Raw genomic sequence first — 22,936 nt, 5'->3', positions numbered from 1 at the left:
GCGCACGTGCAGGCTGACGCTTCCATATCTCAAGAACGGCTGGACCGACTGTGCTCAAATTTGGCATACCACTAGAGACTGGTTAGTAGGGTGCCGTGCACAAGTCAGTAAGTATGTATTTTCATGTGCCGCGGTTGGGGTGCAGCTGCACGTGCGCACCTGTAGGGGTCGCTTCCAGATCTTGGAAACGGCTGGGCCGTAACGTGTCTTTGCACGAGGTCAAAGTTGAACTTTTTTCGCTCCCCATGTTAAGTCAATAACCGCAGGTTGTTTGAAGTAGACAAACACTATTCGTTAGAATTGTGTTTTTCTATTGAAAAACAACCGGAGCGGTCGTTCTCCGGGCTATGTTTTGCAAGTCTGGCCGCGAATCAGTACAACTTGGTCGCAGCCTAGACGAATCGCTCAATCTCCGTAAAAATTTCAGTGTATGGGCTCTCGGGGGCGATCTACCTGATGGCATTAGTCGCTACTCGCTTAAAATCTCGTGGCACGTGGCACGTGCGATTCCATTTTTTCCATAGTAAGTCAATGGGGTTTTGGGGCACTTTTTGTGCGATCGCGAATAGCGGGAAAACGAGCCAAGGGAGAGGTGGTTTTCTTCCCAGCATTTTATGGGAAACACGTTCCGGTACACGCCAGTGTGCGCCGTACACCCCTTAGAAGTTCGTAACGTGTCTTTGCTCGAGGTCAAAGTTGAACTTTTTTCGCTCCCCATGTTAAGTCAATGGGCGCTTTTGCAGAGACATTTTCATTTGTTCATTGTACAAAACTATATGATACGATTTTGTTTAAACTGTCAGGACCTGTTGAGAAACGACCATAGAACATGTTGTTATGCTTCGTTAAGCTCTCAGAATTCGTTTGGTCTTTTTAAGCTCGTTTAGAAATGAAAAATTTTAACATGGAAAGTCAATGGGGGCGTCTTTGGTGCTTAATAACTTTGTACGTTGAAGATATATTTAAGTGAAAAGTTGATAGGATATACAACTTTTGATGCTCTTTCCAATGATATATAGAGCATTATTGCACGTTGTGCCGTTTTTGATGAATTTAGTAAAAAAGCACGACATTACCGAGATTTGAGCTCATAACCGCAGGTTGTTTGAAAAGACAAACACTATTCGTTAGAATTGTGTTTTTCTATTGAAAAACAACCGGAGCGGTCCTTCTCCGGGCTATGTTTTGCATGTCTGGCCGCGAATTGGGGCAACTTGGGTCAGGCCTAAACTTGTGGCTCGATTTTCTTAAAAATTTCAGTGTATGGGCTCCCGCAGGCGATCTACCTGTTGGCACCGGTCGCTACTCGCTTAAAACCTCGTGGCACGTGGCACGTGCGATTCCATTTTCCCCATGTTAAGTCAACGGGGTTTTGGACACTTTTTGCGCGATCGCGAATAGCGGGAAAACGAGCCAAGGAAGAGGTGGTTTTCTTCCCAGCATTTTATGGCAAACACGTTTGGGTACACGCTAGTGTGCGCCGTATACCCCTCAGAACTTCGTAACGTGACTTTGCACGAGGTCAAAGTTGAACTTTTTTCGCTCCCCATGTTAAGTCAATGGGCATTTTTGCAGAGACTTTTTCATTCGCTCATTGTACAAAATTATATGATACGATTTTGTTTAAACTTCCAGGACTTGTTGAGAAAAGACCATAGAACATGTTGTTATGCTTCTTTAAGCTGTGCAAATTCGTTTGTTCTTTTTAGGCTCGTTTAAAAATGAAAAATTTTAACATGGAAAGTCAATGGGAGCGTCTTTGCTGCTTAATAACTTTTTACAGTTGAGATATATTTATGTGAAAAGTTGATAGGTTATACAACTTTTGATGCTCTTTCCAATGATATATACAACTTTATTGCACGTGGTGCCGTTTTTGAGAAATATAGTAAAAAAGCACGACATTACCGAGATTTGAGCTCAGACCTATATCGTTACGGTGTCAGGCGGACACGAGGACAGGTGGCGCCGCCGCCGCCCGCATAGCGGCGGGAATGTGAACTAACCTGTTTACCATCTATGGTATGGTACCATCGGGGGACCGGCCGCCGTCGGCACCATTTCGGGACTTTGCATCGCAATAAAAGGCTTATTTACAATTGAAAATGGACTAGCGAGAGTCGTTATGGAATCAGAATTTGATGCTCTACAAAACTAGGCTATTTTCATTGTGATGGCATCACAGACTACACCGCTAAACCCAATAAAGCAGATTTATGTCGCGTCATCGATGATTACATATAATGTATCATTCTTTGATATATATGTAGTCGGGTCTTTCAGCTGCGTCCCTCCCCTCCCTCGCCGCGCCGGCGGGTCGGCCATCCGTGGCTTGCCGCCCGCCGGCTGCTGGCCGGTCAGCTGGCCGGTCAGCTGGTCGCCCGCGGCTGTCGGTGCAGTGCGGGATGCCTACTTGCGGGGGGGGGGGGGCCGTCGTGGCGGCGGCCCGGGTGGACTGGGCGAGCAGTGAGTTGGGGAGCGCTGCGCTGTCGGTGCTCTAGTTTGTATTGCGTTCGCATGATACGGCTTGAGCCAATACAGAGTGAACTGATTGAGCTGAGCAAGTCTTTACATACATTGAAAAGTAAAGCACTTTTTACTGCATCTACGGTGAGATGCTAGATAAAATTTATGGTCTACCTAATGGTACCCATTACTTAACAATTAAGTGAATCATTTCGTCGCTAAACTCTCGTAAATTCGTATGTCCGCCTCACTATGGAGTTTGGACCGTAACGTATGGCCTTTGCTCAGACAGTATACGAACAGGTGACGGGGATACCTCTAATAGAAGGATGCGACACGATTTTACTGCTAAATAGCGGCCGGCCGCCGTGGGGACGTTTTTGTACGACTTATATCTCGGCAACCACTGGGCTGATACACGTGCGGTTTTTTTGTGTGGGGTAGCTTTTTCCCTTCTTTCACATAGTGTGCTACTCTCGATGCATATGGGTGACCCCTAACGCACGTTCCACGTGCAAAGCCAAGAGGTGCCTGTTTTGTAATAAGCGCAATAGCTCGCGGTAATTACTGGGCCGATTGCGCTAAAACTTGGCATGGAGGTAGACACTTTCCAGGCGATGCATTTCCATGTGTCTTGGTAGGGGTGCAACTGCACGTGCGCACGTGCAGGGTGACGCTTCCAGATCTCGAGAACGGCTGGACCGATTGTGTTCAAATTTGGCATAACGCTTGATACCGATCAGTAGGTTGCAGTCATTTAGTATGTATTTCCATGTGCCACGATTGGGGTGCAACTGCACGTGCGCACGTGCAGGGTGACGCTTCCAGATCTCGAGAACGGCCGGGCCGATTGAGTTCAAATTTGGTACACCGCTAGAGACCGATTAGTAGGGTGCCGTGCGCAAGTCAGTTTGGACCCATCTTGCACGTGCGCACGTGCAGGGTGACGCTTCCAGATTTCAAGAACGGCTGGACCGATTGCACTCAAATTCGGCAAACATCTAGAGATCGATCAGTAGGGTGCCGTGCACAAGTCAGTTAGTATGTATTTCCATGTGTCACGGTTGAGATGCAACTGCACGTGCGCACGTGGAGGGGTCGTTTCAAGATCTTGAAAACGGCTGGGCCGATTGAGCTCGAATTTGGTACACCGCTAGGGACCGGCGAATAGGGTCCCATGCACAATGCAATTGGACACAGCTTGCACGTGCGCACGTGCAGGGTGACGCTTCCAGATCTCGAAAATGGCCGAGCCGATTACACTCAAATTTGGCACACCGCTATAGATCAGCGAGTAGGGTGCCGTGCACGTCAGTTTGTAACACACCGACTCCGGTCTGCACGTGCAAGGCTCATCCTCTCGTTTGGCGGCGGGCGTTTTTGCTGCGTTTACAAAGGTGCTTGCTCAAACAACCTGCGGTCCCGCGATGCGGAGCCCAGCATCGCAGATGCTGGTAACCGCAGGTTGTTTGAAAAGACAAACACTATTCGTTAGAATTGTGTTTTTCTATTGAAAAACAACCGGAGCGGTCCTTCTCCGGGCTATGTTTTGCAAGTCTGGCCGCGAATTGGGGCAACTTGACCGGGGCCTAAACGTGCATTGCGATTTTCGTAAAAAGTTCAGTGTATGGGCTCCCGGAGGCGATCTACCTGATGGCACCGGTCGCTACTCGCTTAAAACCTCGTGGCACGTGGCACGTGCGATTCCATTTTTCCCATAGTAAGTCAATGGGGGTTTGGGACACTTTTTGCGCGATCGCGAATAGCGGGAAAACGAGCCAAGAAGGAGGTGGTTTTCTTCCCAGCATTTTATGGCAAACACGTTCAGGTACACGCTAGTGTGCTCCGTATACCCCTCAGAACTTCGTAACGTGTCTTTGCACGAGGTCAAAGTTGAACTTTTTTCGCTCCCCATGTTAAGTCAATGGGCGTTTTTGCAGAGACTTTTTCATTCGCTCATTGTACAAAATTATATGATACGATTTTGTTTAAACTTTCAGGACTTGTTGAGAAAAGACCATAGAACATGTTGTTATGCTTCTTTAAGCTGTGCAAATTCGTTTGTTGTCTTTAGGCTTCTTTAAAAATGAAAAATTTTAACATGGAAAGTCAATGGGAGCGTCTTTGGTGCTTAATAACTTTGTACCTTGAAGACATATTCAAGTGAAAAGTTGATATTTTATACAACTTTTGATGCTCTTTCCAATGATATATACAACTTTATTGCACGTGGTGCCGTTTTTGAGAAATATAGTAAAAAAGCACGACATTACCGAGATTTGAGCTCAGACCTATATCGTTACGGTGTCAGGCGGACACGAGGACAGGTGGCGCCGCCGCCGCCCGCATAGCGGCGGGAATGTGAACTAACCTGTTTACCATCTATGGTATGGTACCATCGGGGGACCGGCCGCCGTCGGCACCATTTCGGGACTTTGCATCGCAATAAAAGGCTTATTTACAATTGAAAATGGACTAGCGAGAGTCGTTATGGAATCAGAATTTGATGCTGTACAAAACTAGGCGCCTATTTTCATTGTGATGGCATCACAGACTACACCGCTAACCCCAATAAAGCAGATTTATGTCGCGTCATCGATGATTACATATAATGTTTCTTTGATATATATGTAGTCGGGTCTTTCAGCTGCGTTCCTCCCCTCCCTCGCCGCGCCGGCGGGTCGGCCATCCGCGCCCTGCCGCCCGCCGGCTGCTGGCCGGTCAGCTGGCCGGTCAGCTGGTCGCCCGCGGCTGTCGGTGCAGTGCGGGATGCCTACTTGCGGGGGGCCGTCGTGGCGGCGGCCCGGGTGGACTGGGCGAGCAGTGAGTTGGGGAGCGCTGCGCTGTCGGTGCTCTAGTTTGCATTGCGTTCGCATGATACGGCTTGAGCCAATACAGAGTGAACTGATTGAGCTGAGCAAGTCTTTATATACATTGAAAAGTAAAGCACTTTTTACTGCATCTACGGTGAGATGCTAGATAAAATTTATGGTCTACCTAATGGTACCCATTACTTAACAATTAAGTGAATCATTTCGTCGCTAAACTCTCGTAAATTCGTATGTCCGCCTCACTATGGAGTTTGGACCGTAACGTATGGTCTTTGCTCAGACAGTATACGAACAGGTGACGGGGATACCTCCCATAGAAGGATGCGACACGATTTTACTGCTAAATAGCGGCCGGCCGCCGTGGGGACGTTTTTGTACGACTTATATCTCGGCAACCACTGGGCTGATACACGTGCGGTTTTTTGTGTTGGGTAGCTTTTTTCCTTCTTTCACATAGTGTGCTACTCTCGATGCATATGGGTGACCCCTAACGCACGTTCCACGTGCAAAGCCAAGAGGTGCCTGTTTTGTAATAAGTGCAATAGCTCGCGGTAATTACTGGGCCGATTGCGCTAAAACTTGGCATGGAGGTAGACACATTCCAGGCGATGCATTTCCACGTGTCTTGGTAGGTAACCGCAGGTTGTTTGAAAAGACAAACACTATTCGTTAGAATTGTGTTTTTCTATTGAAAAACAACCGGAGCGGTCCTTCTCCGGGCTATGTTTTGCATGTCTGGCAGCGAATCGAGACAAGTTGAGCCTCTCCTAAACGAATCGCTCAATCTTCGTAAAAATTTCAGGGTATGGGCTCCCGCAGGCGAGCTACCTGATGGCACCGGTCGCTACTCGCTTTAAACCTCGTGGCACGTGGCACGTGCGATTTCATTTTCCCCATGTTAAGTCAATGGGGTTTTGGACACTTTTTTGCGCGATCGCCAATAGCGGGAAAACGAGCCAAGAAGCAGGTGGTTTTCTTCCTAGAATTTTATGGCAAACACGTTTGGGTACACGCTAGTGTGCGCCGTACTATACCCCTCAGAATTTCGTAACGTGTCTTTGCACGAGGTCAAAGTTGAACTTTTTTCGCTCCCCATGTTAATTAAGTCAATGGGCGTTTTTGCAGAGACATTTTCATTCGTTCATTGTACAAAATTATATGATACGATTTTGTTTAAACTTTCAGAACTTGTTGAGAAAAGACCATAGAACATGTTGTTATGTTTCGTTAAGCTGTCAGAATTCGTTTGTTGTCTTTAGGCTTCTTTACAAATGAAAAAATTTAACATGGAAAGTCAATGGGAGCGTCTTTGTTGCTTAATAACTTTTTACATTTGAGATATATTTAAGTGAAAAGTTGATAGGTTATACAACTTTTGATGCTCTTTCCAATGATATATAGAACGTTATTGCACGTCGTGCCGTTTTTGAGGAATTAAGTAAAAAAGCACGACATTACCGAGATTTGAGCTCAAACCTATATATGGTCTTGACTCAGACAGTATACGAACAGGTGACGGGGATACCTCCCATAGAAGGATGCGACACGAATTTAATGCTGAATATTAGCGGCCGGCAGCCGTGAGGACGTTTTTGTACGACCTATCTCCGCAACCGCTGGACCGATACACTTGCGGTTTTTTGTATGGGGTTGCGTATACCCTTCCGGAGAAGTATTTTACTATGGACGAAGCATGCGGGTGACCCCTACTGCACGTGACACGTGTAAAACGGAGAGGGGTCACTTTTGTTGTGATGACAATAACACGGTAATTACTGGTGAGATTCTGCTGAAACTACATACACAAGGATGTAGGCACCCGCCGGACCATGCCTTTCCATGTGCTACGGCTGGGGTGCAACTGCACGTGCGCACGTGCAGGGTGACGCTTCCAGATCTCGAGAACGGCCGGGCCGATTGTGCTTAGATTTGGCACACCGCTAGAGACCGCGCAGTATGGTGCCTTCCACAGGTCAGCTGGGCCCCAAGTTGCACGTGCGCACGTGCAGGGTGACGTTTCCAGATCTCAGGAACGGCTTGGCCGATTGCATTCAAGTTCGGCACACCTTTAGAGACTGGTTAGTAGGGTGCTGTGCACAAGTCAGTTAGTATGTATATTCATGTGTCACGGTTGGGGTGCAACTGCACGTGCGCACTTGTAGGGGTCGCTTCCGGATCTTGAAAACGGCTGGGCCGATTGAGCTTAAATTCGGTACACCGCTAGAGACCGGCAACTAGAGTGCCGTGCACAAGTCAGTTGGGACCCAGCTTGCACGTGCGCACGTGAAGGGTGCCGCTTCAATATCTCGAAAATGGCCGGGCCGATTGCACTCAAATTTTGCACACCGCTAGAGTGGTTAGTAGAGTGTCCTGTTCGTCAGTTCGTAGCACACCCACTCCGGTCTGCACGTGCCAATCTCATCCTCTCGTTTGGCGGCGGGTAACCGCAGGTTGTTTCTTCATTAGACAAACACCATTCGTTAGAATTGTGCTTTTCTATTGAAAAAAACAACCGGAGCAGTCCTTCACCGGGCTATGTTTTGCATGGTTGGCCGCGAATCGAAATGTGTTTGTGATTGCAGTAGAAGACTCGAACAGGGAACAATCGGCGAGTTTGCTACCAAAACACATTAACCTCCGCCCGAGTGGGGCGAAGGTGTTTTTAGCCACACCTATTAGCTTTTTTGCGTTTGTTAAGAAAATCACTACGCGCATTGTTATAAAGCTTTGTATGATAGATCAATTTCAGCGGCATGGTTGGACCTCTATGTAGGCACACACCGGCGAGAACGGCTGCGCCAATTGCGCTTAAATCTTCATCCATGCGGCTGCATACAGAAGAGGTGGCACTCCGGCGCAACATGCTTTCAGGCGTTTGACACTTCTGCGTCATCTAGCGAGTAAAACGGAATGTTTGGCTAAAATGCCAGACGCATTTACCATACTCGATAATCGTCCTCAAAAGCTCCAGTCTCGTGCGAGTCATCAGTTCTAAAGAGATAGTGGTTTTCCCGGATCCCTCATTACTCCGCCATTTATTTAGGCGGTTATATACAATAGAGCCGGCATTGCGGCACAGCATACATTCAGGCGTTTGACGCTTCTGCCATCTAGCGAGTAAAAAGGAATGTAAGGTGTTTTCGACTGATATACAGATCCGTTGAAGCATCAATCTTAAACTTGATATTCGGCACAATTCAATGACTCTGATTCGAATGGTGACGTCGACGGCGACCGTGACGTCACCATTGCGTCAATATTGATTAACCCTCGCCGGCAGAGGGGCAGCACCCGCCTCTTCCCATAGGGTTTTTCGTGATAGCTCGGGACACGCCGGAGACAAAAGTGCTGAAACTTGGAATACCTAACCTATGATTTAAGCCGGATCTTATGACTTCGACCACATTTTCTGGTTACGTAAGGTCACTGACCTATGACGTCATAAGTGAACTTCTGCACTGTCCTCAGAGGTCGCAACTTCGCACCGCCCTCAGTACCAGAGGAACTTTCACAGAAAGATGAAACTTACAGGACGTAGTAGCCTCCCAGGATGTCCAACTTGTATAACTCGTATTTTTCAAAGGTCACATGAGGTCAGGTCGGTCATGTGACCTCACTATTATAAGTCAATGGGGAAATATGAAAACTGGTATTTTGGCGCTGGAAATGATCTAAAACTATCTCAAGCGCATGAAATCGTGATTTCATGCATTCCTTGCAAGGTCCAATGTTCTATTTTTAATTGTTGACATTGCGTAACGTCATTTATGACGTCACTATAGTCAAAGGAGTTTTCTGTCAATAACTCCTGCTAAAATTGAGCTAGGGAGTCGAAAAAGCTACAAATGGACTCTGAAAGACCTGCCGAATCAAATGGTATGCGATATGACCTCCTTCGACCAGCCTCATGACCTGAGGGGCTCTGACCTGCCCTTGACCCGAGGTCAATACCTTAGGTTGACCTAAACCAAACAAAAAAAATATCATTCGACGCGCCTTAGCAAGGTAAGCACGATGATAGCGGTTAGTAGTGTCGTGCACGTCGGTTCGTAGCACACCCACTCGGGTCTGCACGTGCAAGGCTCGTCCTCCGTTTGGCGGCGGGCGTTTTTGCTGCGTGCACGGGTGAGTGGGTTACAGAGGTTAGAGTGCAGTGCACGTCAGTTCGTAGCACACCCACTCTGGTCTGCACGTGCAAGGCTCATCCTCTCGTTTGGCGGCGGGTGTTTTGGCGGCGTTACAGAGGTGCTTGCTCAAACAACCTGCGGTCCCGCGATGCGGAGCCCAGCATCGCAGATGCTGGTAACCGCAGGTTGTTTGAAAAGACAAACACTATTCGTTAGAATTGTGTTTTTCTATTGAAAAACAACCGGAGCAGTCGTTCATCGGGCTATGTTTTGCATGTCTGGCCGCGGATTGGGGCACCTTGCTACCTGCCCAAACTACTGCAACGATTTTCGTAAAAATTTCAGAGCATGAGCTCGCGGAGGCGATCTAGCTGCTGGTACCGGTCGCTACTCGCTCAGAATTCTTTTGCGCGTGGCACGTGCGTTTCCATTTTCCCCATGTTAAGTCAATGGGGGTTTGGGGCACTTTTTGCGCCATCGGGAATGGCGGAAAAACGAGCCAAGAAAGGGGTGGTTTTCATCCCAGCATTTTATGGGAAACAAGTTCCGGTACACGCCAGTGTGCGCCGTATACCCGTCAGAATCTCGGAACGTTTCTTTGCACGAGGTCAAAGTTGGAATTTTGCTGTGTTCCATGTTAAGTGAATGGACAATTTTGCAGAGCTATTTTCATTCGCGCACTGTACAAAATTATGTGTCACGATTTCGTCCAAACATTCGAGAGTTGTTGAGGAAGGAACATAGTATATGCTGTTGTGCTTCGTTAAGCTGTGCAAAATCGTTCTTTCTTTTAAAGCTTGTTTAAAAATGACAATTTTTAACATGGAAAGTCAATGAGAGTGTCTTTGTTGCTTAATGACTTTTTACGTTTCAGATATATTAAAGAGAAAAGTTAATATAATATACAACTTTTGATGCTCTTCCCAACGACGTATAGAACGTCACTGCACAATGTGTTGTTTTCAAGAAAAGTTGTAAAAAAGCAGGGCTCGACTGTGACTTGAACCCAACCACATTAGAGTATACGAACAGGTGACGGGGATACCTCCCGTGTGCGGATGGGACACTGATAATTGCTAAATATTAGCAGTCGGCCGTTGCGGGGGAGCCTTTGCAAAGGTTATAGCTCCACAACTGCTTGACCGATTCACTCGCGGTCTTTTGTGTAGGATAGCTTCTTCCTTTCTCCCACGTAGTGCGCTACTCTCGATGCGTATGGGTGACCCCTAATGCACGTGCCACGTGGAAAACGAAGAGGCGTCGGTTTGGTAACAAGTCTAATTGCTCTGTATTTAGTTTGCCGATTGCGCTGATACTTGGGATGGATGTAGGCAACCGCCGGGCAATGCATTTCCATGTGTCACGGTTCGGGTGCAGCTGCACGTGCGCACGGGCAGGGTGACGATTCCAGATCTCGAGAACGGCTGGGCCGATTGTGATCAAAGTTGGCACACCGTTAGGGATCGGCGAGTAGGGTGCCGTGCACAAGTCAGATGGGACCCATTTGGCACGTGCGCACGTGCAGGCTGACGCTTCCAGATCTCAAGAACGGCTGGGCCGACTGTGCTCAAATTTGGCAAAGCGCTTGATACCGATCAGTAGGGCGCCGTGCACCAGTCATTTAGTATGTATTTCCATGCGCCACGATTGGGGTGCAACTGCACGTGCGCACGTGCAAGGCGACGCTTCGAGATCTCGAGAACGGGCGGGCCTATTGTGCTCAGATTTGGCACACCGCTAGAGACCGGCGAATAGAGTGCCGTGCACAAGTCAATTGGGACCCAGGTTGCACGTGCGCACGTGCAGGGTGTCGCTTCCAGATCTCGAAAACGGCCGATTCGATTGCACTCAAATTTGGCACACCGCAAGAGACCGGTTAGTAGAGTGCAGTGCACGTCAGTTCGTAGCACACCCGCTCCGGTCGGCACGTGCAAGGCTCATCCTCTCGTTTGGCGGCGGGCGTTTTTGCGGCGTTACAGAGGTGCTTGCTCAAACAACCTGCGGTCCCGCGATGCGGAGCCCAGCATCGCAGATGCTGGTAACCGCAGGTTGTTTGAAAAGACAAACACTATTCGTTAGAATTGTGTTTTTCTATTGAAAAACAACCGGAGCGGTCGTTCTCCGGGCTATGTTTTGCAAGTCTGGCCGCGAATCAGTACAACTTGGTCGCAGCCTAGACGAATCGCTCAATCTCCGTAAAAATTTCAGTGTATGGGCTCTCGGGGGCGATCTACCTGATGGCATTAGTCGCTACTCGCTTAAAATCTCGTGGCACGTGGCACGTGCGATTCCATTTTTTCCATAGTAAGTCAATGGGGTTTTGGGGCACTTTTTGTGCGATCGCGAATAGCGGGAAAACGAGCCAAGGGAGAGGTGGTTTTCTTCCCAGCATTTTATGGGAAACACGTTCCGGTACACGCCAGTGTGCGCCATACACCCCTTAGAAGTTCGTAACGTGTCTTTGCTCGAGGTCAAAGTTGAACTTTTTTCGCTCCCCATGTTAAGTCAATGGGCGCTTTTGCAGAGACATTTTCATTTGTTCATTGTACAAAACTATATGATACGATTTTGTTTAAACTGTCAGGACCTGTTGAGAAACGACCATAGAACATGTTGTTATGCTTCGTTAAGCTCTCAGAATTCGTTTGGTCTTTTTAAGCTCGTTTAGAAATGAAAAATTTTAACATGGAAAGTCAATGGGGGCGTCTTTGGTGCTTAATAACTTTGTACGTTGAAGATATATTTAACCCGCGCACCGACGGGGGGGGGCGGATATCCGCCCCCCCCTGAGGTTTTTCGCGGATAGCGGGAAAACCGCGGCGCGTAGCACCGCGAAATTTGGTATGACTATTCCCTCATCAATTTTACACATGGTGTGCAAGTTTGAACCTCCTACCTTTTAAGGTCAGGTCACCAGGTCACTTTGAATGACCCAACCTCAAGTCACTTTTTTGCAACTTTGTCACCGTGCCAGAGCTACAGTAGATGTCGGAGGCCTTTGAAAGTCGCAGGATGTTATAAGGTCATTAGTAACTACAATTTGTATATCTCGGAATTTTGATATCGGTGACCTAAGGTCAGGTCAATTTCGCGACCTCCCCATTATAAGTCAATGGGGGAAAAATCAACTCCCTATTTTTACCACTAAAACGGGTCGGAATGGCCCCATATACCATACATGACTTCATATACGATCAACCTTCACTACCTTGAGGTCTGTTTTGCTGTTGAGCAGCTGTGAGGTCATGTGACGTCATCAAAGGTCACCAAAGGTTTTTGGCCAATAACTCCGTACAGGAACAAGATACAGCCGCGTGGATGGTCTCATTGTGTTCAGCTCGTCAAGACGCATCGAATGATATACATGATGACCTCGAGGTCACGTGACCTGAGGTCAACCTTTGACCTTGACCTTTCGAGGTCAACATATATCATTCGATGCGGATTGACGAGAGGATCACGATGATGCCCTTAGTTTGCTCCTATCTTGACTAATTCGAAAGTTATTCGAGAAAAACTCTCTCCATATCTAGCGCCGCCATTTTGCATTTTTCGACCCCTGTGACGTCATCTTTAACCTGACCTGAAAATGACCTTAGTAAAAATTGTAGATCTTGACCGTGCGTATCCGATGCCGTTTACCGCTTGTCGCTATCTTGCTTCGTTCTCGAGATCTCAGGGGGGGGCGGTTATCCGCCCCCCCCCGTCGGAACTAAGTTGGCGCAGACCCCCGTCGGTGCGCGGGTTAAGTGAAAAGTTGATAGGATATACAACTTTTGATGCTCTTTCCAATGATATATAGAGCATTATTGCACGTTGTGCCGTTTTTGATGAATTTAGTAAAAAAGCACGACATTACCGAGATTTGAGCTCACACCTATATATGGTCTTGCTCAGACAGTATACGAACAGGTGACGGGGATACCTCCCAATGAAGGATGCGATTTAATGCTAAATATTAGCGGCCGGCCTCCGTGGGGACGTTTTTGCACGACTTATATCTCCGCAAGCAGGGGACCGATACACTTGCAGTTTTTTGTAAGGGGTAGCGTATACCCTTCTTACAAGTACTTCACTATGGACGATGCATGCGGGTGACCCCTATTGCACGTGACACGTGTAAAACGGAGAGGTGTCAGTTTTGTAATAAGTGCAATAACTCGGTAATTACTGGGCCGATTGCGCTGAAACTTGGTATGGAGGTAGTCACCTACTAGGCGATTCATTTTTATGTGCCACGGTAGGGGTGCCGCTGCACGTGCGCACGTGCAGGGTGACGCTTCCAGATCTCGTGACCGGCCGGGCCGATTGAGTTCAAATTTGGTACACCGTTAGAGACCGGTTAGTAGGGTGCCGTGCGGAGGTCAGTAAGGACCAATCTTGCACGTGCGCACGTGCAGGGTGAGGCTTTCAGATCTCAGGAACGGCCGGGACGATTGAACTCAAATTCGGCACACTTCTAGGGACCGATCAGTAGGGTGCCGTGCACAAGTCAGTTAGTATGTATTTCCATGTGCCCAGACTGGGGTGCAGCTGCACGTGCGCACGTGCAGGGTGACGTTTTCAGATCTCGAGAACGGCCAGGCCGGATGAGCTCAAATTTGGTACACCGCTAGAGACCGGCGAATAGGGTGCCGTGCAAAAGTCAGATGGGACCATTTTGCACGTGCGCACGTGCAGGGTGTCGTTTCCAGATCTCGAAAACGGCCGGGTCGATTGCACTCAAATTTGGCACACCGCTAGAGACCGGTTAGTTGAGTGCAGTGCACGTCAGTTCGTAGCACACCCACTCTGATCTGCACGTGCAAGGCTCATCCTCTCGTTTGGCGGCGGGCGTTTTTGCGGCGTTACAGAGGTGCTTGCTCAAACAACCTGCGGTCCCGCGATGCGGAGCCCAGCATCGCAGATGCTGGTAAAGAAAAAAGCGACAGTATTGAGAAGCTATAACTGTGTGCATGTTTTTTATAATTAAGAAAAGGCTGTTCGCCGTTTTGTAGACATTATTTTTATATTGTCATTTACTCTTTTTCTCTCAGTATATGCTTCGTGTTTGAGGGCAGTGTCCTGGGCTAATGCTCAAATAAAATGAGTCAGTATGCCAAACTGCAAGTACCGTTTTGTAGACATTATTTTTATATTGTCATTTACTCTTTTTCTCTCAGTATATGCTTCGTGTTTGAGGGCAGTGTCCTGGGCTAATGCTCAAATAACCGCAGGTTGTTTGAAAAGACAAACACTATTCGTTAGAATTGTGTTTTTCTATTGAAAAACAACCGGAGCGGTCCTTCTCCGGGCTATGTTTTGCATGTCTGGCCGCGAATTGGGGCAACTTGGGTCAGGCCTAAACTTGTGGCTCGATTTTCTTAAAAATTTCAGTGTATGGGCTCCCGCAGGCGATCTACCTGATGGCTTCGGTCGCTACTCGCTTAAAACCTCGTGGCACGTGGCACGTGCGATTCCATTTTCCCCATGTTAAGTCAATGGGGTTTTGGACACTTTTTGCGCGATCGCGAATAGCGGGAAAACGAGCCAAGGAAGAGGTGGTTTTCTTCCCAGCATTTTATGGCAAACACGTTTGGGTATAACCGCAGGTTGTTTGAAAAGACAAACACTATTCGTTAGAATTGTGTTTTTCTATTGAAAAACAACCGGAGCGGTCCTTCTCCGGGCTATGTTTTGCAAGTCTGGCAGCGAATTGGGGCAACTTGATTCCAGCCTAGACGAATCGCTCAATCTTCGTAAAAATTTCAGGGTATGGGCTCCCGCAGGCGATCTACCTGATGGCACCGGTCACTACTCGCTTAAAACCTCGTGGCACGTGGCACGTGCGATTCCATTTTCCCCATGTTAAGTCAACGGGGTTTTGGACACTTTTTGCGCGATCGCCAATGGCGGGAAAACGAGCCAAGGAAGAGGTGGTTTTCTTCCCAGCATTTTATGGCAAACACGTTTGGGTACACGCTAGTGTGCGCCGTATACCCCTCAGAACTTCGTAACGTGTCTTTGCACGAGGTCAAAGTTGAACTTTTTTCGCTCCCCATGTTAAGTCAATGGGCGTTTTTGCAGAGACTTTTTCATTCGCTCATTGTACAAAATTATATGATACGATTTTGTTTAAACTTTCAGGACTTGTTGAGAAAAGACCATAGAACATGTTGTTATGCTTCTTTAAGCTGTGCAAATTCGTTTGTTCTTTTTAGGCTCGTTTAAAAATGAAAAATTTTAACATGGAAAGTGAATGGGAGCGTCTTTGCTGCTTAATAACTTTTTACAGTTGAGATATATTTAAGTGAAAAGTTGATAGGTTATACAACTTTTGATGCTCTTTCCAATGATATATACAACTTTATTGCACGTGGTGCCGTTTTTGAGAAATATAGTAAAAAAGCACGACATTACCGAGATTTGAGCTCAGACCTATATCGTTACGGTGTCAGGCGGACACGAGGACAGGTGGCGCCGCCGCCGCCCGCATAGCGGCGGGAATGTGAACTAACCTGTTTACCGGATCTATGGTATGGTACCATCGGGGACCGGCCGCCGTCGGCACCATTTCGGGACTTTGCATCGCAATAAAAGGCTTATTTACAATTGAAAATGGACTAGCGAGAGTCGTTATGGAATCAGAATTTGATGCTCTACAAAACTAGGCTATTTTCATTGTGATGGCATCACAGACTACACCGCTAAACCCAATAAAGCAGATTTATGTCGCGTCATCGATGATTACATATAATGTTTCTTTGATATATACAGGGTGTCCGGATAGTTCTGGCGCTTTTCAACATTTTCTAAAACAAATGCCATTGGTTTATAGATACTAATCAATGGATCAAAACAATGACCAGGGACACCAAGCCACATGCTTCCGCTACGTGCTCATTCAATGTAACCACCGTCGGCGCCGACGACGGCCTCGACGTAGGGGAGGAAGCGTCTGCGGGTTTTGACGATGCGGGGCATTTCCAGGTCCTCCCATGCTGTCATGATGCGAGTCTTCAGCGACTCCAGGTTGGGGTGAGAAATGGCCTAGATCCTGTTCTACAAAACGCGTAGCACGCCTTAGTCGAGCGGGTCAGGTTAGGAGAATAAGGCGGCCTAATCTCATTTCGCCACGGTGATCTGGCCCGGCAAGCTCCTCTGTCAGTTTAGCTTGAATGGCGGCGGCGTTGTTGGAGGGTGCTCTGTGCTGTTGAAATGCGAAGTGACCCTTAGGGCATGTCGTCTTGACCCTCGGGTTGATGTGGCTGTCCAGGAACCCCTCGTGGGCCAGCCTGTTATTCATTTATTCGACATTGACGAAGATGATGGGACATTTTTGTCCATCAGACCCCCGCACTTTCTTCGATTGCCGCGCTGAAATGCTGCTCCGTTCCCATATCGCGTTCGAAACGGTCTGAGGATATTTTTTAAGGAATTCCCGAGTCGAAATAAACCTTTACCTGCTAAACCATTCATCGAAAAACGCCGCATCGCGCTGCAACTCGCGCCTCGTTCAAGTCGCACCCGGCCGCCGCGCGCAGGCATTCAGCGACAAGGCGCATCTTCGCCCATCTACCCATCACTGAAAACGATTTCAAGGTCATATTTACACGACCCCTGGCTGAGCAATCAACGAGGGGTCATGTCTGTGATGATTGGCTGAATGTCCAATAATCACAGCGCGCGTTACACGGCGTCCAAAAGAAGCGCCAGGACTTTCCGGACACCCTGTATGTAGTCGGGTCTTTCAGCTGCGTCCCTCCCCTCCCTCGCCGCGCCGGCGGGTCGGCCATCCGCGGCTTGCCGCCCGCCGGCTGCTGGCCGGTCAGCTGGCCGGTCAGCTGGTCGCCCGCGGCTGTCGGTGCAGTGCGGGATGCCTACTTGCGGGGGGCCGTCGTGGCGGCGGCCCGGGTGGACTGGGCGAGCAGTGAGTTGGGGAGCGCTGCGCTGTCGGTGCTCTAGTTTGTATTGCGTTCGCATGATACGGCTTGAGCCAATACAGAGTAAACTGATTGAGCTGAGCAAGTCTTTATATACATTGAAAAGTAAAGCACTTTTTACTGCATCTACGGTGAGATGCTAGATAAAATTTATGGTCCACCTAATGATACCCATTACTTAACAATTAAGTGAATCATTTCGTCGCTAAACTCTCGTAAATTCGTATGTCCGCCTCACTATGGAATTTGGACCGTAACGTATGGCCTTTGCTCAGACAGTATACGAACAGGTGACGGGAATACCTCCCATAGAAGGATGCGACACGATTTTACTGCTAAATAGCGGCCGGCCGCCGTGGGGACGTTTTTGTACGACTTATATCTCGGCAACCACTGGGCTGATACACGTGCGGTTTTTTGTGTGGGGTAGCTTTTTCCCTTCTTTCACATAGTGTGCTACTCTCGATGCATATGGGTGACCCCTAACGCACGTTCCACGTGCAAAGCCAAGAGGTGCCTGTTTTGTAATAAGCGCAATAGCTCGCGGTAATTACTGGGCCGATTGCGCTAAAACTTGGCATGGAGGTAGACACTTTCCAGGCGATGCATTTCCATGTGTCTTGGTAGGGGTGCAACTGCACGTGCGCACGTGCAGGGCGACGCTTCCAGATCTCGAGAACGGCTGGACCGATTGTGTTCAAATTTGGCATAACGCTTGATACCGATCAGTAGGTTGCAGTCATTTAGTATGTATTTCCATGTGCCACGATTGGGGTGCAACTGCACGTGCGCACGTGCAGGGTGACGCTTCCAGATCTCGAGAACGGCCGGGCCGATTGAGTTCAAATTTGGTACACCGCTAGAGACCGATTAGTAGGGTGCCGTGCGCAAGTCAGTTTGGACCCATCTTGCACGTGCGCACGTGCAGGGTGACGCTTCCAGATCTCAAGAACGGCTGGACCGATTGCACTCAAATTCGGCAAACATCTAGAGATCGATCAGTAGGGTGCCGTGCACAAGTCAGTTAGTATGTAATTCCATGTGTCACGGTTGAGATGCAACTGCACGTGCGCACGTGGAGGGGTCGTTTCAAGATCTTGAAAACGGCTGGGCCGATTGAGCTCGAATATGGTACACCGCTAGAGACCGGCGAATAGGGTCCCATGCACAATGCAATTGGACACAGCTTGCACGTGCGCACGTGCAGGGTGACGCTTCCAGATCTCGAGAACGGCCGGGCCGATTGAGTTCAAATTTGGTACACCGCTAGAGACCGATTAGTAGGGTGCCGTGCGCAAGTCAGTTTGGACCCATCTTGCACGTGCGCACGTGCAGGGTGACGCTTCCAGATCTCAAGAACGGCTGGACCGATTGCACTCAAATTCGGCAAACATCTAGAGATCGATCAGTAGGGTGCCGTGCACAAGTCAGTTAGTATGTAATTCCATGTGTCACGGTTGAGATGCAACTGCACGTGCGCACGTGGAGGGGTCGTTTCAAGATCTTGAAAACGGCTGGGCCGATTGAGCTCGAATTTGGTACACCGCTAGAGACCGGCGAATAGGGTCCCATGCACAATGCAATTGGACACAGCTTGCACGTGCGCACGTGCAGGGTGACGCTTCCAGATCTCGAAAATGGCCGAGCCGATTACACTCAAATTTGGCACACCGCTATAACCGCAGGTTGTTTGAAAAGACAAACACTATTCGTTAGAATTGTGTTTTTCTATTGAAAAACAACCGGAGCGGTCCTTCTCCGGGCTATGTTTTTAAAGTCTGGCAGCGAATCGAGACATTTTGGGTGGGGCCTAGAGTTTTGCGTTTAGGATCGTAAAAATTTCAGGGTATAGACTTTTGCAGGTGATCTACCTGATGGTACCGGTCGCTACTCGCAACAAAAATCATTGCGCGTGCCACGTGCAATTGCATTTTCCCCATGTTAAGTCAACGGGGTTTTGGACACTTTTTGCGCGATCGCCAATGGCGGGAAAACGAGCCAAGAAGGAGTTGGTTTTCTTCCCAGCGTTTTATGGCAAACACCTTCTGGTACACGCCAGTGTGCGCCGTATACCCGTCAGAATTCGTTAGCTTGAGTTGCACGAATTTGAAGTTGAACTTTTTTCGCTCCCCATGTTAAGTCAATGGGCGTTTTTGCAGAGGCATTTTCATTCGCTCATTGTACAAAATTATATGATACGATTTTGTTTAAACTTTCAGGACTTCTTGAGAAAAGACCATAGAACATGTTGTTATGCTTCGTTAAGCTGTCAGAATTCGTTTGTTCTTTCTGAGCTCGTTTAAAGAAGAATTTTTTTAACATGCAAAGTCAATGGGAGCGTCTTTGGTGCTTAATAACTTTGTACCTTGAAGACATATTCAAGTGAAAAGTTGATAGGTTATACAACTTTTGATGCTCTTTCCAATGATATATAGAACGTTATTGCACGTTGTGCCGTTTTCCAGGTGTTGTCCATCTGAACTTGTCAGTCACGTGACCCATTTGACCTTCGGATCCAATTCTGGTAGTCAATTCTGGCGCTTTTGTTACCATAGCGAAATATGTAACACCGTGTTCACAGTTTACTGACGACGAAGGCCCTGCTTAATCTGGCCAATGGCGTTCGAGAACAGCGGCCAAGCCCCGCTGATCTTGAACGTGATTGGTCGGATGGCGTATAGAATTTCCGTCGTCAGGGAGACTGCGAACACGGGGTAAACCAAGGGGTAAACAATCTGTGCGTGGAATGGGGAGTGTGGTGAATGTGCAAGGGCGAGATGATAGGCGCTGATGTCGTCGATTTTTATTAATACTATTATCCTTATTTTACATTCAGATCATTTTTTTATGTTCAAGAGTTTTCTCTGTTGATTTAACATCAAAAACGGTGTGTTTAACTGTTATTGCCAAGTGCCATATTGATATTGCAATTGGGGTACAATTCAACATTCACTGGTCTTTCTATGGCCTGTTGTGCATCATATTATTGATAATGTGAAGATAGGTACTCCATACACTGCTACTTTTGGGTATATATAAATGTTTGACCTGATTTTACTTCACTTCACCTTATATTTTTTGCAGGAACAGTTATCACACCATTATTGTGCAAAAATAAGGGTGGTGTATCGCGGCACTCTGCCAGCCACTTTTGGCTTCCATAGACATCAACAAGCCTATGCCTCCAACACTACCAGAGGTTGACGCTAGCTCCACGGAATGCGCTGGCAGCTGCTGGCAGCGCGCATGAAACACAGCCAGGGGTTTCCTCTGTTAACTCATTATTGTCTAGGTACATGGGCCTTTAGCAATTGTTAACAGCTATAAAAATTGGAATTAGAAATGTTCAGGGATTATGAGCATCAGCTAAACAGGGAAGAGAATTCGGCTACAGCCCATCTTGCAACGCCTCAATGAAATTTAACGAGAAACCTAAATTGAGGGAGCAGCTACATAACTGAGGTAAAGCCCATAAATCCTTTTGGATTTACCTACATACCTGAGGTAAATCCACAAGGCACCTTGAGTTCAAACTATGAAGTGACTCCAAGCGAAATATAGCAGAAATTGGGACTTAACCCTATTCCTGGCGGGGGGGGGGGGCCTCAGGAGCCCCCCCCCCTGAGGTTTTTTGCTTATTTCTCCCAAACGCGTTGAGCTAGGAAGCTCAAATTTTCTGACTTTTCTTAAAAGGCTTCTACGCAACATGTCTGAAAATTTTGAGTTGATCTGACCTCAGGTCAGGTCACCAGAGGCGGTTTGGTGACCCTACCTCAGAAAAGTTTGCAATCACGCCAGAGCTAGAGTTTTTGACCGATCAATTTCTTCTCTTCAGGCTTTAGTTAGGGTACCAGTATGTGCAATTTGTATATCTCGGAATTTTGATATCGGTGACCTAAGGTCAGGTCAGTTTCGCGACCTCCCCATTATAAGTCAATGGGGGAAAAATCAACTCCCTGTTTTTACCACTAAAACGGGTCGGAATGGCCCCATATACCATACATGACTTCATATACGATCAACCTTCACTACCTTGAGGTCTGTTTTGCTGTTGGGCAGCTGTGAGGTCATGTGACGTCATCAAAGGTCACCAAAGGTTTTTGGCCAATAACTCCGTACAGGAACAAGATACAGACGCGTGGATGGTCTCATTGTGTTCAGCTCGTCAAGACGCATCGAATGATATACATGATGACCTCGAGGTCACGTGACCTGAGGTCAACCTTTGACCTTGACCTTTCGAGGTCAACATATATATCATTCGATGCGGATTGACGAGAGGATCACGATGATGCCCTTAGTTTGTTCCTATCTTGACTAATTCGAAAGTTATTCGAGAAAAACTCTCTCTATATCTAGCGCCGCCATTTTGACTTTTTCGACCCCTGTGACGTCATCTTTGACCTGACATGAAAATGACCTTTGTAAAAATTGTAGATCTTGGCCGTGCGTATCCGATGCCGTTTACCGCTTGTCGCTATCTTGCTTCGTTCTCGAGATCTCAGGGGGGGGCGGAATCGGCCCCCCCCGCCAGTTTCTTGTCCCGGCGGAGCCCGCCAGGAATAGGGTTAAAGGAGCTTAGAAATAATCTGCTTAGTGCTGGATGAATGTTTTCACTTTAAATGAACACCACCATATTTGAGTCATGAAAAAAGTGTTGAGTAAGCATAAAGATGTTTGTGATAAGTCACTAGATTTTAAAGTGTTAGTCTCTGCACATTGATTCTCTGATTGTTTGAATGATGAAGTCTCTGCACAGTCTCTGATTGACTGAATGAGCTCACTGACAATAATGAATTTCATGGGAAGATTTTATTGGTAATAAAAGAAGGTAATATTTTGAGTTGATTTTACCTATTCTGTGAACATCATAGCATGTTTAACAGCATTCCAAACAGGGCATGTCAAAGGTTGGATGGATCTTGGGATTTCCTTGATAATTAAGGGATGGCTGCTTAAACGGCAGACTCTCGTTTGGCGGCGGGCTTTTTTTGCGGCGTTACAGAGGTGCTTGCTCAAACAACCTGCGGTCCCGCGATGCGGAGCCCAGCATCGCAGATGCTGGTAACCGCAGGTTGTTTGAAAAGACAAACACTATTCGTTAGAATTGTGTTTTTCTATTGAAAAACAACCGGAGCGGTCCTTCTCCGGGCTATGTTTTGCATGTCTGGCCGCGAATTGGGGCAACTTGGGTCAGGCCTAAACTTGTGGCTCGATTTTCTTAAAAATTTCAGTGTATGGGCTCCCGCAGGCGATCTACCTGATGGCTTCGGTCGCTACTCGCTTAAAACCTCGTGGCACGTGGCACGTGCGATTCCATTTTCCCCATGTTAAGTCAATGGGGTTTTGGACACTTTTTGCGCGATCGCGAATAGCGGGAAAACGAGCCAAGGAAGAGGTGGTTTTCTTCCCAGCATTTTATGGCAAACACGTTTGGGTACACGCTAGTGTGCGCCGTATACCCCTCAGAACTTCGTAACGTGACTTTGCACGAGGTCAAAGTTGAACTTTTTTCGCTCCCCATGTTAAGTCAATGGGCATTTTTGCAGAGACTTTTTCATTCGCTCATTGTACAAAATTATATGATACG

The sequence above is a fragment of the Amphibalanus amphitrite genome, unplaced genomic scaffold (genome assembly GCF_019059575.1).
Source record: "Amphibalanus amphitrite isolate SeventyFive unplaced genomic scaffold, NRLGWU_Aamphi_draft 001218F_arrow, whole genome shotgun sequence".
Lineage (NCBI taxonomy): Eukaryota > Metazoa > Arthropoda > Thecostraca > Balanomorpha > Balanidae > Amphibalanus > Amphibalanus amphitrite.
This window is presented reverse-complemented; position numbering follows the sequence as displayed.